The sequence below is a fragment of the Halichoerus grypus genome, chromosome 13, assembly GCF_964656455.1.
Source record: "Halichoerus grypus chromosome 13, mHalGry1.hap1.1, whole genome shotgun sequence".
Taxonomy (NCBI): Eukaryota; Metazoa; Chordata; class Mammalia; order Carnivora; family Phocidae; genus Halichoerus; species Halichoerus grypus.
Window position 1 is genome coordinate 7,539,375 of NC_135724.1, and position 14,055 is coordinate 7,553,429.

Sequence of the window (14,055 nt, forward strand, 5' to 3'; positions counted from 1 at the left end):
TTTCCCCGAGAACATTGTTTGCATATTCTGTTAAATTCACAGAATAATGCAATAAATATGTTTGACTTCAACCAAAACTCAGATGGATTACTTGTATGGATGCAGACATTGGTGAAATACAGTGGAAAGTCACATAACTAAGGATAACTGGTTCACCTTCATGATCATGCAGAATCCCAATGCTTCATTATTTCTAGAACCAAAGTTTGCCCGGGAAAATAATGTCCAATTTCCTTTCGCATTTGAAGTAAAATCCTAGTTATGTATATTAAGAAACTTCACAGACCTTCATTTCCCTTTTAAAACACCTGGAAATAATTTTTATTACTATTTTCATGTTTCTGCATGTCTTGTGTGAATTTCTGCTTAATGGAATGAAACAAATCATTTATTTCTCAAAGCATGTGAGATGACAAATTGTTATATAGAAGGAAAGACAAATACAAGTTTTGAAACCAAAGACAATTGGGTTTTGGAAGGCATTTGTATGAATTAAAAAAAAAAAAAAAGACAATACAGGAAATTGTGACAAAATAAATAAGATCCCTCCAGTTCCATCCCATAATCATTTATCAAGAATCTATTTCACACTGGTCACTGTCCTGCATTCAGGGAATTCAGAGATGAATAAGATATATTCCTAAGAAGCATATGTATCAGCGTGGTAGGGCGCCTGGGTGGCTCAGTTGGTTATGTATCAGCGTGGTAGACAGATACATAAATGAATAGATCATTTTGATAAAATGCTCAAGTGCCATGTTCGAGGTATCCATTGCCTTGTAAGTATTCAAACAAGATAATTTTTTAAATCCACATGGAACATCTTTCTAATCAAGTAAGAAACAGGAAGATAGATATTATATAATATGTGTGGAGGCAGAATCATGGCCCCCAAAGACAGCCAGGTCCTAATCCCCAGAGCCTGTGGATCTGTTAGGTTGTACGGTGAAGGGGAATTAGGTTGCAGATGGAAATCAGAAATGTCCAGCGGCTGACCTTAAAACAGGGAGGCTACCCCAGATTATCCTGCCAGGCCCGAGATAATCATCCTAAAATCTTTACAAATGGAATTGGGAGATGGAAGCAGGGGTTAGAGAGTCAGCCAGAAGGGGGGGGCGTGTACCCCAAAGAAAGGCACAAAGAGATGGATCCCACGCAGCAGCGGGCTTGGCAGCGGGGGGAAGGGGCCAGGAGCCAAGGAGGGCAGGCAGGAGACAGACCCCGTTGGAGCCCCCAGATTAAAGCACGCCCACGCCGGGACTTTAGCCCAGAGACACCTGCGTCAGACTTCTGTCCCCCAGAACTGTCAGAGAAGAAATCTGCGCTGGAGCAAGATACACCTTTTGTGGTGACTTCCTGCACCGAATAAAATATGCAAGAGTACTGAGCCCTAAAGCATTCTATTTGGGATCTAAAGACGTAAGTTTTCAACATGTAAACTGTCTGAGGTCATGATTTAGTCTAAGTTATTTTCTACTTCTCCATTGTGAGCTTCCCGGGAGAGGCGAGGGGGAGGAGTACAGGAAAGGGAAGAAGAAACTCCCAGGGGCCAGGCTCTGAGCGGGGCGCGTCTCTGAGGTCACTGGGCCCTCACAAAAGCCCTATATTGTTATTCCACATTTACAGAGAAGGAATCCGAGACTCTGAGAACCGAAGGTAGAATGCTGCCACGAGTCTGTCAGATTGCACAACCCCTGCTCAGTGGCCACACCCACCCTTCGGAATAAACCCCAGGCTCCAGTATTGGGGGCTCGGGGCTGGGGAAGGCGGGCATCCCGCCCAAAGGCTGGCTCGCTCTTTCCTTGGCACAGACAAAAAAGAGACGGTGGTCTGTTTCAATACCGTATCTCATCAATTCTAAGATTCACCTTTTTTTCTTTCACTTTTATTTTTTTTAAAGATTTTATTTATTTATTCATGAGAGACAGGGAGAGAGAGAGAGGCAGAGGGAGAAGCAGGCTCCCAAAGAGCAGGGAGCCCGATGTGGGACTCGATCCCAGGACCCTGGGATCATGACCTGAGCTGAAGGCCGACGCTTAACCATCTGAGCCACCCAGGCGCCCTTTTTCTTTCACTTTTAACATCTGCAATTACGATGCATCTTATATCCATAAAGCCTTACCATGACATTTGGCAGGCATGTGTCTTTCTCCGTGACACATAAAAGAATGGGGTGTCTTAGAACGGAGGCTTCTCTGGTTTGGTGAGTTAGGATAGCACACTTCCCTGAGCTCCACACTGGACTGCACCTCCCAGGGACAGCAATCCCCACCCTTCCTCAGGAATACATGCCAATGTTCATTATTTTCAGTATCAGGAAACATGTTGCATTTCGCCGAAATCCCTCATGCTACAGCTGAAGTTTTCATGCTGCTGGAAGAGAGAATGGTCATCATTTGCTCTTCCTTAGTGCCTACTCTGTGAGCTGGGAACCTCGGAAGGACACAAACGAGGTGGAAGATGGGGCCTCTACCCTCAAAAACCATACTAGAGGTAAAACTAAATGGGAAGCCGTATAAGATAGTACATAATTAAGAACCTAATTGCACTAGCAACCACATATGGAGATCCGATCAACAAAAACCAAATGCTTTTTCATTTTGTTTTGTTTCTTATTTTGTTTCTGTTTTTGTTTTTTTAATATGGTCACATATCAAGTTTGACTCATTAAACTCATTAGAAGTTTATATAAACACATTTTTTCCTGAAGGTTTCACCTGGGGCACCAAGTAACCTAGTGTGGTGGGTTCAGCTGTGCACCTTCAAAAGTTGTGCTCAAATCCTAACCCCAACACCCACAAAAGTGTCCTAATTTGGAAACAGAGTCTTTGCAGATGTGATCAAATTAAAATGTGGTCAGACTTGATGAGGGTGAGTGTTATAGCCAATGGCTGTTGTCTTGACAAGAAAAAGGAAAGGGAGATTTGGATACGGAGACTCAGAGGAGGCACAGAGAAGAGGCTTCTTGGCAGAGATCCCAGGACACCCCCCCTCCCGGCAAAAGGACTTCCAAAGGACCACTCAAGGAGTTGACAGCCCCCCTGCATCTAGAGGGGTTCACTACACAGTGTCTGACTCCAATCTGCTAGGTGCTTTGGGGATTGTAATAGACTAAATGTTGCAATTTCCCCAAATTCTTCTGTTGAAATCTAACCCCCAAGGTGTTGGTATTAGGAGGTGGGACCTGTGGGAGGCGATTACGTCATGGTGGCAGAGTCCTCACGAATGGGATTCATGCCCTTATACAAGAGACCCCAGAGAGCTCTTTTGTCTCTTCTGCCATATGAGGTTACAGAAGGAGTCAGCCTTCTAGGTGGAAGCCGAGCCCCAGCAGACACCGAATCTGTTGGTGCCTTGATCTTGGACTTCCCAGCCTCCAGAACTGTGAGAAGTGTGTTTTATAAGCCAGCTAGCTTATGATATTTTTGTTATAACAGCCCAGACAAAGACAGAAATTGGTACTGAAAAGTGGGGGTGCGGTTGTAACAAATACTTAACACTGTGGAGCTGTGGGAGACTTGACAGTGGGTAGGGCTGGGGGCGTTCGGAGGTGCATGCCAGGAGAAGCCCAAATTGCCATAAACAGACCGTAAAGGGTGATTCTGGTGAGAGCTCAGAAAGAAAAGGGGAAGGCTGTAGAGAAAGTCTCAGTCTTCTCAGAGAAAACCAAGGCGTTCTGGAAATCCTCGGGGCTTCCTCTCCTATCACAGGCCTAGAGGAAAAGGACCTGGGGATGCAGAATGATTTCAAAGGAGGGGCGCCAGCCCAAATGGACTAAGGCAGTCATCAGAGTGGTCTACCTCACAGAGATGATCAAGCACGGGATGCATGAGCATCTGGTATGGACTGGATGTGGGCCACATGGGAGGAAGGGCCCATTGAGCCTTCTGATCCTTCCAGGAGGACCATCTCCTGGAGCAAGAGAACTGCAATGGGAGTGTGTCCATATGGAAGAGACTGTGCAAAAGAAGGAGGGAGCAGAGGGGGAGCGGACAGCTCGATGATCCAGGCCAGATGTGCAAGGGAAATGCAAGCGAGAGGTGCCCAGAAGTACCTGCCATGTAAGACCGCTCTGATTGGCAGCATATATACCTTTACAACAAAGTAAAGAAAAAATTTAGAAATAACATTGTGTGTTAAGAAAGTCCATAAAGAACAAGATTCTAATGTGAGGATGCAAAAATGATGGGGCATATTGGACTGGAGCCAAAGAGAGAAAGGAGTGGTATTGGGGGAGCAATGTGGGACAGACCATCTCATTGTCATGAACATGTGACAAGGTTTTTCCCGTGAATAAGAAAACTGGCTCAGGTGCCAAGATACAATCCATGGAAACAAAAGGATTTAACCTAAGTCTAAACCCATTTTTCTCAAAGCAAAGCTCTGATAAATTCTTGACTTGCCTTAAATAACTCCTTGAGGATAATTCATCAATTAAATGTTTGAAAACACAGTAAAGCCATTATCAATGTGGAATTAGTTAGGACTGACTCAGACTTGGTTAGGGCTATGAACATGATGGAATACTAAGCTGAAGGTGACAAAGTCATCTCGGAGTATTTATCATTATTAAACTAGAGTTATTGAAGTCTTACTTATGTCTCCTTAGGCCATATCAGCCCGGGCATTCATGGAGTCACAGGAATAATAAAATTCCCACTGGCCCCTCATTTTATCCCAACACCCTTGACGTTATGGGTCCTTTACTTCTTCAAGATGTTCAGTGGAGAGCTCCATTTATACCCCCAAATATCTATGATTGCAGTTTCACATTTGTTGGCCAATTTTGTTGCTAAGTATTTGTTGATAATTTCAAGTCATCCAGACTCTGGAATTAGACAGGCAATGATTGGCTCTGGCTTGATGCATAGAATCTAATCACCCTGGCTTCCAGGTACAGAACAATTCGATCCCAGGACCCAAAAGATGCAACTTTAAACCACGCTTAGGAAACAATGAGAAATTTGGAACATGGAAGGAAAAGGGTCTAAAAGATAGAGATGACAACTCTTGGTCTTATTTGGTTTAAGTGGTAAACATGGCTCTCAGGAACTACAGGACTAGGTTTGAAATGAACTCCTAGCAAGATATTAAAACAGGTTGTAAAACAGATGCTTTGTGACAAAAGGGAGAGCAGAGGTCATGAGGAGCCTATCCAAATGCACTAAAAACAAATCCTGCAGTGCTCATATTATTGCTCCTGGAGACTGAAAAGATAAACAGGCAGGATCCAGAGGATGCTGAGTCTAGGAAGTGTTAATTTCAGAAAGGCATTTCACAGAGTAATGCAGTAAGGTGCATGGACACAGTCACCCAGACTTAGGGCTAATCAACCAGAGCAGTGGCCCAGGGTTCTCTACTCAAGCCCATCCTGTTCACCGTTCCAGTTAATGACTTAGGTGAAGGTTCAGAAGATGGTTACACCAAATTTGCAAAGGAAATGAAAATGCCAGTTATAGATGAAAGCACCAGAACCAACAATATCTGGAGAAACTAAAGTCAGAGACAAAAACTAGTAAGTGAAATGTATTATTATCAGTGGTTAGCAGCAGTAGTAGTAATAACAACAGCAATATTAATAATAAAATATTAGAATAAAAGTAAAGAGCAAATTTAAGGGTAAAAATGATTGCACAAGGATAGGACTGGAAGAAAACTGGAAGTTTATATTTTCTTAAATTTGGATTTAAAATTAACTATATATTTAATTTTTACCATCTCTACATCATACCTGATTTTTTTTTAATTTTTTTATTTATTTTTTATTTTTTTTTAAAGATTTTATTTATTTATTTGACAGAGAGAGAGCGAGAGCAGGAACACAAGCAGGGGGAGTGGTAGAGGGAGAAGCAGGCTTCCTGCGGAGCAGGGAGCCCGATGTGGGACTCGATCCCAGGACCCTGGGATCATGACCTGAGCCAAAGGCAGATGCTTAACAACTGAGCCACCCAGGCACCCCTGATTTTTTTTTAAAATAAGAGCTTTAGTAGTCTCATTGTATTCTATATTGCTCAGAACACATTTTTTGTGGTAATCCCCTGTTGAAGAAGATTATCAAACTGTAATGATTCTAGAAGCATATAAACAGGGTGGTAGAATATAGAAATGTATAGCCAGCAAGAACCTTGAAGACCATAATCCCAACATAAACAAACTGAGAATATCAAGATCCTAGAAGACTGAGATAATGCCACCATATTATCAAAGCTCACCTAGAACCCAATCTATGCATAGATCACATAAAGAACATTTACAGGAATTAAGATTGTATAACCCAGAAAAAGGAAAATATAATGGTCGGGGGGTGAGAGGGGTGGTTACCTAACAGAAAAGCCATCAAGTGAATCTAGAAGGAAGATTCAAGATCAAGGGTATGAGTTACAGCAGGGAGGTGAGTTAGAACCTTATACTAGTGAGAACTATAGACAGTGAGAGTGTCTCATCTCTCCATGATGAGAGGCCCAAGGTCACCAGGAATGTTCAAAGAATGAGTGATCACTTACTGGGAATGCTGCAGAAGAACTTACAACACTCAACAGAAAGGTGGAGGCCATCAAAATGCCAGATTCTGATTTTCACAAAAACTCGGAGCCTGGCCTAAAGTCACCAGCTTTTTATTGTGCACAGTAAGGATATTAAGAAAAACAATCACCAAGTACAATAATTGCACTTCATTCAATACAGGACATTTCAACCCCAAAACTTAATTAAGCTCAGAATCAAGGACTTTCCTCTAAATTGAAACAATTTGGCTTTATTTTCCTCATTCCACCACGGATGGGTGAACATTTACTCATCGTGGAAGATTGTATTTTCCAAAGAAGGCCATCAAATTATATCCCACTCCTACAATGTGACATTAACTCCTCCCATTGAGTGTGGATTCTGTGTTCTTCCCCTTGGGCCTGGGTGGACCTTCATGGCGGCCTTACCAATGCAGTATGTCAAAAGTGAGGCTCTATGACTTCCACCACTAGGTCATTAAAAAATGCCATGGTCTTTCACCTTGTTCTCTCACTTGGGGCACTTGCCCTGGGAACCCAGCTGCCATGTTACGAGGAAGCTCAGACCACACGGAAAGGCCAGGCATGTCTAGGTTTTCCAACCAATGCCCAGCTGAGGTCCCAGACAAGGAAGGATGGGAGGAAAATAGAGGTTTGAGGTATCTGACGCATGACAGAGAGGGATTTCAAGAGAAATGGCTCTACATTTGTCAGAGAATAAATTCCGTTTTAAAATAGCCACTGTGTGTGACAGCCAACTGGACAGCTCGGTGGTGGCACAGATGACTCAACATGAATTCTACCCTCCTAGAGTGACACTCAAGGCCATGAGTGGCCATGCATGGATGGTATAACCAATTTCGTATGTTATAAAAACATCCACGCTCATTATTGTCTAAGATTCATAATGTAAATATGTGTTCTCCTTTTTATAGAGAAAGATCCTGAGGCTCAAAGACTGTGCATGACCTGCCCTTTTTCACACAGGGAGTCAGTGTTGGCCACACCCAGGGGGAGCAGTCGGGGCAGCGGTTACGTTCCAATCATGTCACGAGGCTTGCCAATGCATGAGGGCCACCACCTCCGTTCCACCGAGCCAGGCCACACAGCTGACACAGATTTGTTCCAGTAGCTTCCCCAGGGGAAGAAATGGCAGACAGGCATAAATAAATAAACCTCAGGCTTGATGTCCTGTCTTTATCCAAAACCAAAAAATGATTCTTTTTCTTTCCTTCCTTCCTTCCTTCTTCCTTCCTTCTTTCTTTCTCTTTTTCTTCCTTCCTTCCTTCCTTCTTTCTCTTGCTTCCTCCCTTCCTTCCTCTCTCCCTCCCTCTCTTTCTTTTCTTTTCTTTCTTTCTTTCTTTTTCTCTTTCTTTCTTTCTTTCTTTTTCTTTCTCTCTTTCTCTTTCTTTCTCTCTTTCTCTCTTTTTCTCCTTCTCTCTTTCTCCCTTTCTTTCTTCTCTGGGGCCATCTTAGTGCCAGCCCACCTCTCTGAGCATAGGCCTACCCTTCTGGTTCCTGTATGGTCGACCCACTGTGACATGAAGAGTCCATGTTCCTTTCCCATTGGATCTGTTAACCCCAGTTGCTACTAAGCTGCCTTGTCTGATTTTTCATTGTCCTTGCATGTTGGGTCCTACTTCCTGGCAGGGGCCTGTTTATCTTTGCTTATGTCTACTTTTTTCTAGAGTACTCTTCCACTTAGGCAAATTTCTTTATTTTCTTTTCTTTCCCGTGTGTAAATAGCAGAACCTGGACAAGAACTCAAAGTTTTCTAATTGCTGATTACATTCTCTTTCTACTTTATTACAAAGTTTCATGATACATCGCATGGATTTTGTAAGAAATAGAATTCCACAAATATTCACTGAGTACCAGGCTCTCTGCTAGGAGGCAGGGAAACTGACATAGTTAGCTCAAGGATCTTTCGGTCCAGAGGGTAAAGCAGACGCCCAGGCAATCACAATAGTGTGTGTTAAATCATGTGTTAGGCAAATACAGAATACTAAAGCAACACCCAGGGGTGTGCTCCCAACCAATCTTGAGACTCAGGAAGAGCTCCCCCAGCGCAGGGGAGGGGTGGTTTGATACTTGGGGAGATACCTCTTGGCAGAAGGGACAATGCCCATGGAGAGAGGGAGAGAAACCTCTATGTGCAGGAGAGCTGGGTTTCTTCACTCTGACAGGCTTGAGGCACTTAGGGGTGAAGTTTGGAGTTTAGGCTGATGGCAATAGGAATCAGAAAGGAGTCCGGAAAGATGTGAAAATAGATCAAAGGTTTATTCCGCAGAAGGAGGTGGGTATATGAAAATGATGAGGACATAGTCCCTGGCTGCAAGGAGCTCATCACCTCCTGGGAGAGACAGATACATAAACAAATCATTACAGAACAATTCATTCAGTTCTAAATATAGGGTGCACAAAGGGCTGGGGGACCCAGAAGAGGAAGCCATTAGCATCCCCTGGGAGGGGAAAGAAAGGCTTTGTGTAGGTGACAGTTGAGCAAGATGACAGATGAGTGGGTGGCCAGCAGAGGGGGTGGACCTTCGGGTGGGACCAGGAAAGGCACCTCCAATTCATTACCCGGTATTAAGTGAACCAAATGTTTGCCATTCTCTTTACATTTCAAAGCCTCAGGAATTTGTCTCCTCCTGTTAGAGATAGCAAACATTACACTGTAACTGACTGCTCTCTTCTCAAGGATTTTGAAGGTTTGTTTGCAGAGGACACTCTATCTGGTGCATTCCAGAAACAAAAGAAGCTTTTCAGAAGTACTTGCAGAACCAGGAAGCTCTGCTCATTTCTAGAGGCTTTGTCCTCTGAAGCTTTGTGGCATAATCACAAAATCACAAAATCAGGAGCAAGTAGGACTAGGGCACATCTGTACCCACCCTGGCCCCCCAACAAACTGACGCAGAAACCAAGTGTCCAAGTCACAGGCTTAGAAAGAATCTTCCTTCTCTTTAGCAACATCAAATTTTGCAAAGAATTGAAATGGGAAGAATACAACACTGTTCTTCATACACTCCAACAAATATGTTGCTTAAGCACAGAAAATCGTGGGATACAGGATTCTCTCTCTTTTTTTTTTTTTAAACACAGCCCAATCTTGGTACACAGACAAGGTGAGGATAAAAGAGTTTCTCTCTCTATTGACAGCACAACACCCCCTTTGCTTTGGAGAGAAGTGCGATCAGAACAGACTCAGGTTGACTAGATGAGTGGGTTGCTAAGGTGTGTGGTGGTAGTTGTAGAAATGTTGCAATAGGAATGACATAAATAACTTGAAAGGATGGGTAGTCATTTACCAGGGAATTACAAACAAAAGACGCAAGAATAGTAATATTAATAAAAGATAATATGAAAAAAAAGTCAGAGAGTTATTTGGCAATGATAGAAAAAAGGTAATATAATCATGAATCTTCTGGTACTAAATAACACAGTAGTAAATACATATGAGAATAAGTCTTTTTTTTTTAAGATTTTATTTCTTTATTTGACAGAGAGAGACACAGCGAGAGGGGGAACACAAGCAGGGGGAGTGGGAGCGGGAGAAGCAGGCTTCCCGCTGACCAGGGAGCCCGATGTGGGACTCGATCCCAGGACCCTGGGATCATGACCTGAGTCGAAGGCAGATACTTAACAACTGAGCCACCCAGGCACCCCGAGAATAAGTCTTAAAATGTACGTGGGAATTTGGTAACACCACAATCACTGTGACGCGATGGTTCTCGACCCACAGGCGATTTTGTCCCCTCTGGGACATTTGGCGATGTTTGAGACATCTGTGGTCATCACAGCTAGGTGGGGGACGGCTACAGGCTGTAGTAGAGGCCAGGGAGGCCAGGGAGGCTGCTAGGCACCTGCAAAGCCCAGGACAGTCCCACAACCAAGAGTTGTCTGTGCAAAATGTCCACAGTGCCAAAGAGCACAGATGCTGAGGACGGAGAAGGAGAAAGTGCAGCTGCAAATACAGACAGGGGTGGAGATTGCCATGTCCTAGGTGGAACTGTGTCCCCCAGAAAGCTACGTTCAAGTCCTAACTGCAGTGAACGTGACCTTATTTGGAAATAGGGTCATTACAGATATAATCAAATTCAGATGATGTCTTACTGGAGTCTAGAGGACCCTCATCCAGTAACTGGGGTCTTTACAAGAAGCAGGAAATTTGTACACAGACATACAGAGAAGAGAGCTCCATGGGAGGACGGGAGCAGAAATCGGAAGGATGTGTCCACAAGCCAAGGACTGCTGGCTACCAGCAGAAGCTCGAGAGAGGCATGGAACAGACTCTCAGAGACTCCGGAGAGAACCAATCCTGCTGAACCACTTTGATCTTGGACTTGTAGCCTCCAGAATGGTAAGAGAATAGGTCTCAGCTGCCTGAAGCCCCCCCAGTGTGTGGTGCTTTGTAACAGTGGCCCCCAGACTCTTCCACACACACGGAAATTGTTCACCCCCAAGCTGCCTGGGCCTGTTGCTTCCTTACCATTAATGGTATCCCTGGTTTCCTCCAGTTGTATTTAAGACCGTGCTCACTCAGAGAAGTCTTTCATTAGGTCACCTTCCAGATTCTAAGTTATTTGATACACATTTTCTACTACCAAACTTAGTGCCTGGGGTGGGGAAGCTACAGCCACTGTAAGCCCCATGTTTTTATCAAACAGACTGTGTGCAAGACGTGCTCCCCAAACACACTTGAAGGGCGAGAGAACCAGGGAGGGTGGGTAGCAGAAGACAAGCAAAAAGTGACAGCAGAGCCTGACACCCTGAGGCCCATGAACTTCATACACATCATCCCTGCACCCCTGCAATCTGGACAGCCGTTGAGAACTGCATGGGACGGGGAGGACATTTGCAGCAGGAACTTTTTAAAAACTCTTCTGCCATGAGGACCTTGTTCCCGTCTGCCTCATCTGCATGATATTTAACAGGATAAGACCTGAAGCAACAGAGAGGCTTTACAGGAAGAAAGGGGTCTCAGCAGCATCCAGCAGTGTCATTATAGGAAACATCCCAAACAGAAAGCCTACAAGCTGCAAAATAAAGAAACAAATCAAAAGAAGCAGGTGTGTGTGTATGTGTGTGTGTGTGTGTGTGGCGGTGAGGGGGAAGAGAAGGAGGCAGGGAGGGCATGGATAAAATACTAAAGCATTTGAGATGAGAAGGTAAGAAAGAAGGAACGAGTTTCCTTTTTTCGATGAAACCTAAATGACAGCTTCCAGACCTTAGCAGCCAAAGTGGGTTTCCCTCAAATACACGAATGGTCACGTATCAACGAGAGCCCATGTCTGTTTAGCTGGGGTGTTCTGTTCCTTGATCTAGCAATGCTGCAGCTTCGGTACAAATGCCCACAGTCTCGGCAGAGATTCGGGCCGGAAGGACACTGTTGTGGTTAATCATCATCTAGGAAAACAGGGTCACTTGGCACAACTCACATGCACCCACCTTTTTGCTCAGATATCTGGGTAGTCTGATGGGTGGTTTCCCTTGCATTGTCCTAAATTCCTAATTCATTTTCTCTTTAAAGAACAGATTCATATTGTTAAGGCTACTTGATTGCTGCTTTTTAATTAAAAAGTCTTGATTAAAATGTTTTCATTAAACACATACTGGCAAACTCTCAAATTATTTCAAAACATTTCACTCTTTGCTTTTCCATTCCCAGTGCTGTCCCAATCACCCTGCGGGGGATTCAGTTGTGACTTCAGACTTGTCAGGCAGACATAGGCACCAGCCGACAACAGATGGAGGAACCTGTCAGTCACTGCTGATCTCGGCCAAATCCTGAAGAGCCACCATTTCAAAAAGCTGGTCACCTTCCAAGGTAACCCAAACAAAAAGAAACCAGGAATACCTACTAGAGTGACAACTTGCAGTAAGATGAAGGCAAAGTTTAACAACAACAACAACAAAAATCATTTATTAAAAGTTTACCTTATCTTACCATAAAAGTTAGGAGCATTTTTCTTTCATCTCATTATCACAGAGCCAAGAGGGCTTTAATAATTATTGTGCTAAATTATTCCAAGGGGAAAAAGTAAGAAATTATATAGTCTGTCTGATACAACTCTCCTCCTAGATCCTGAGGTTTACAGCCCATTTTGAGTAAAACTAAAAAATACTTGCCTTTTATTTGATTCAGCATCTAAATAGACTGTATTTACTATTTAAGAAATAGCAGATCAGGGGCGCTTGGGTGGCTCAGTCCTTAGGCGTCTGCCTTCGGCTCAGGTCATGATCCCAGGGTCCTGGGATCGAGCCCCGCATCGGGCTCCCTGCTCCACGGGAAGCCTGCTCCTCCCTCTCCTACTCCCCCTGCTTGTGTTCCCTCTCTCGCTGTGTCTCTCTCTGTCAAATAAATCAATAAAATCTTAAGAAAAAAAAGAAATAGCAGATCAGATCATATGAACTTCCGATATATTAAAAGAGGAAAACAATATTCCCCCTCTAAATTAGGGTATATCTTTTGTTCTCTAAATACCGATAGAATATGTGAGTTTTGCTTACTACACTAATGGATAATTTCCATCTAGTTTTAAAAACTTTAGTGTTAGTTTTCATAAATTATCAAAGAAGTTGAAATTAAAGATATCTAATCGAGTCATTCCACACTGACAGCAATATTGTTCCTCAGGTTATTTCATTGAGTTTGCTGTGGTTGACCTTTTTTATCCAAAAAATTTAGACTCTTCTCTCTTTGAAAATCTGCATCTAAGATAAAAGACATTATCCTTTATGAACTGCTGTAATGCACCAGCACCAATCACACTATTAAATGGCTTGGGCAGATAATAAGAACAAAATGCTGAACCTGTCAACCCTCTGGTTTTATGGGTTTCCAGACAATAGAAGGCACAACGATGAAAGATTATGTGTCCCTGCATCCAACACTAAACTGCAAAAATCCAAGTAATAAAGATATATTAAAATAAGCCAAAGGGAATCTCTGTCTGCCAATAAGCTATATGGTGCAGTGTGAGACAGAAGATTTTTTTTTCCTTGGGATATAAGTGAAAATGTAATTAGGTTTGTCCTAAGAATTGGCTAACATTTTTCTCTTTTGCTGTGGTTTCTCTTAAAACTGTTCCTTTTTAATGATCCCCTGGCTCATATTAAATTACAAACATAAATTCAACAAATGGCTACGATGGTTTTAAAAAGGATAGAAGGTATGGAATATTTGAACTTATGAACTTAAAACTCTATACATACATTTTTGGATCATTGCCTCTGACTCCCGGAGAATGCTATTGCAAATTTCTATCTCCACAACAAAACGTTAGCCCCCTTTTTACTTTATCTGTTTTTAAGCAGAAAAAAAAAGTAAAACCATCCTTTTATTGGTTTAAGAACACTGAAAAAGCAAAATTATAGAAAATTTATAAATGTTTAAAAGAAAAGAAAAATTACCCTCATAACCCAAGCATAAAGGTTGTTTCTATTTTGCATATCTTCCATCTTCCTGTCCACAGTTAGTTTTAAGCATAAAATATATACAAGTTTATATTCTGCTTTTCTATTTAAAATCATAACAAAACATTTCCCCAAG

General features: G+C 42.8%; 1 protein-coding gene across 7 annotated transcripts in view; it reads right to left on the minus strand.

Annotated features, from left to right (window-relative positions):
- SOCS6 (suppressor of cytokine signaling 6) overlaps positions 1-14,055 on the minus strand; it is a 156,728-nt gene that overhangs the window by 76,763 nt on the left and 65,910 nt on the right. Inside the window, exon 6 of one of the 7 annotated variants that reach the window (XR_013443256.1) lies at positions 7,835-7,927. The exons of the other annotated variants lie outside the window; for them this stretch is intronic. The gene's annotated coding sequence lies outside the window, so the exon portion shown is untranslated. Of the gene's footprint in view, positions 1-7,834; positions 7,928-14,055 lie in introns of those variants that run through there. 7 annotated transcript variants of the gene reach the window in all.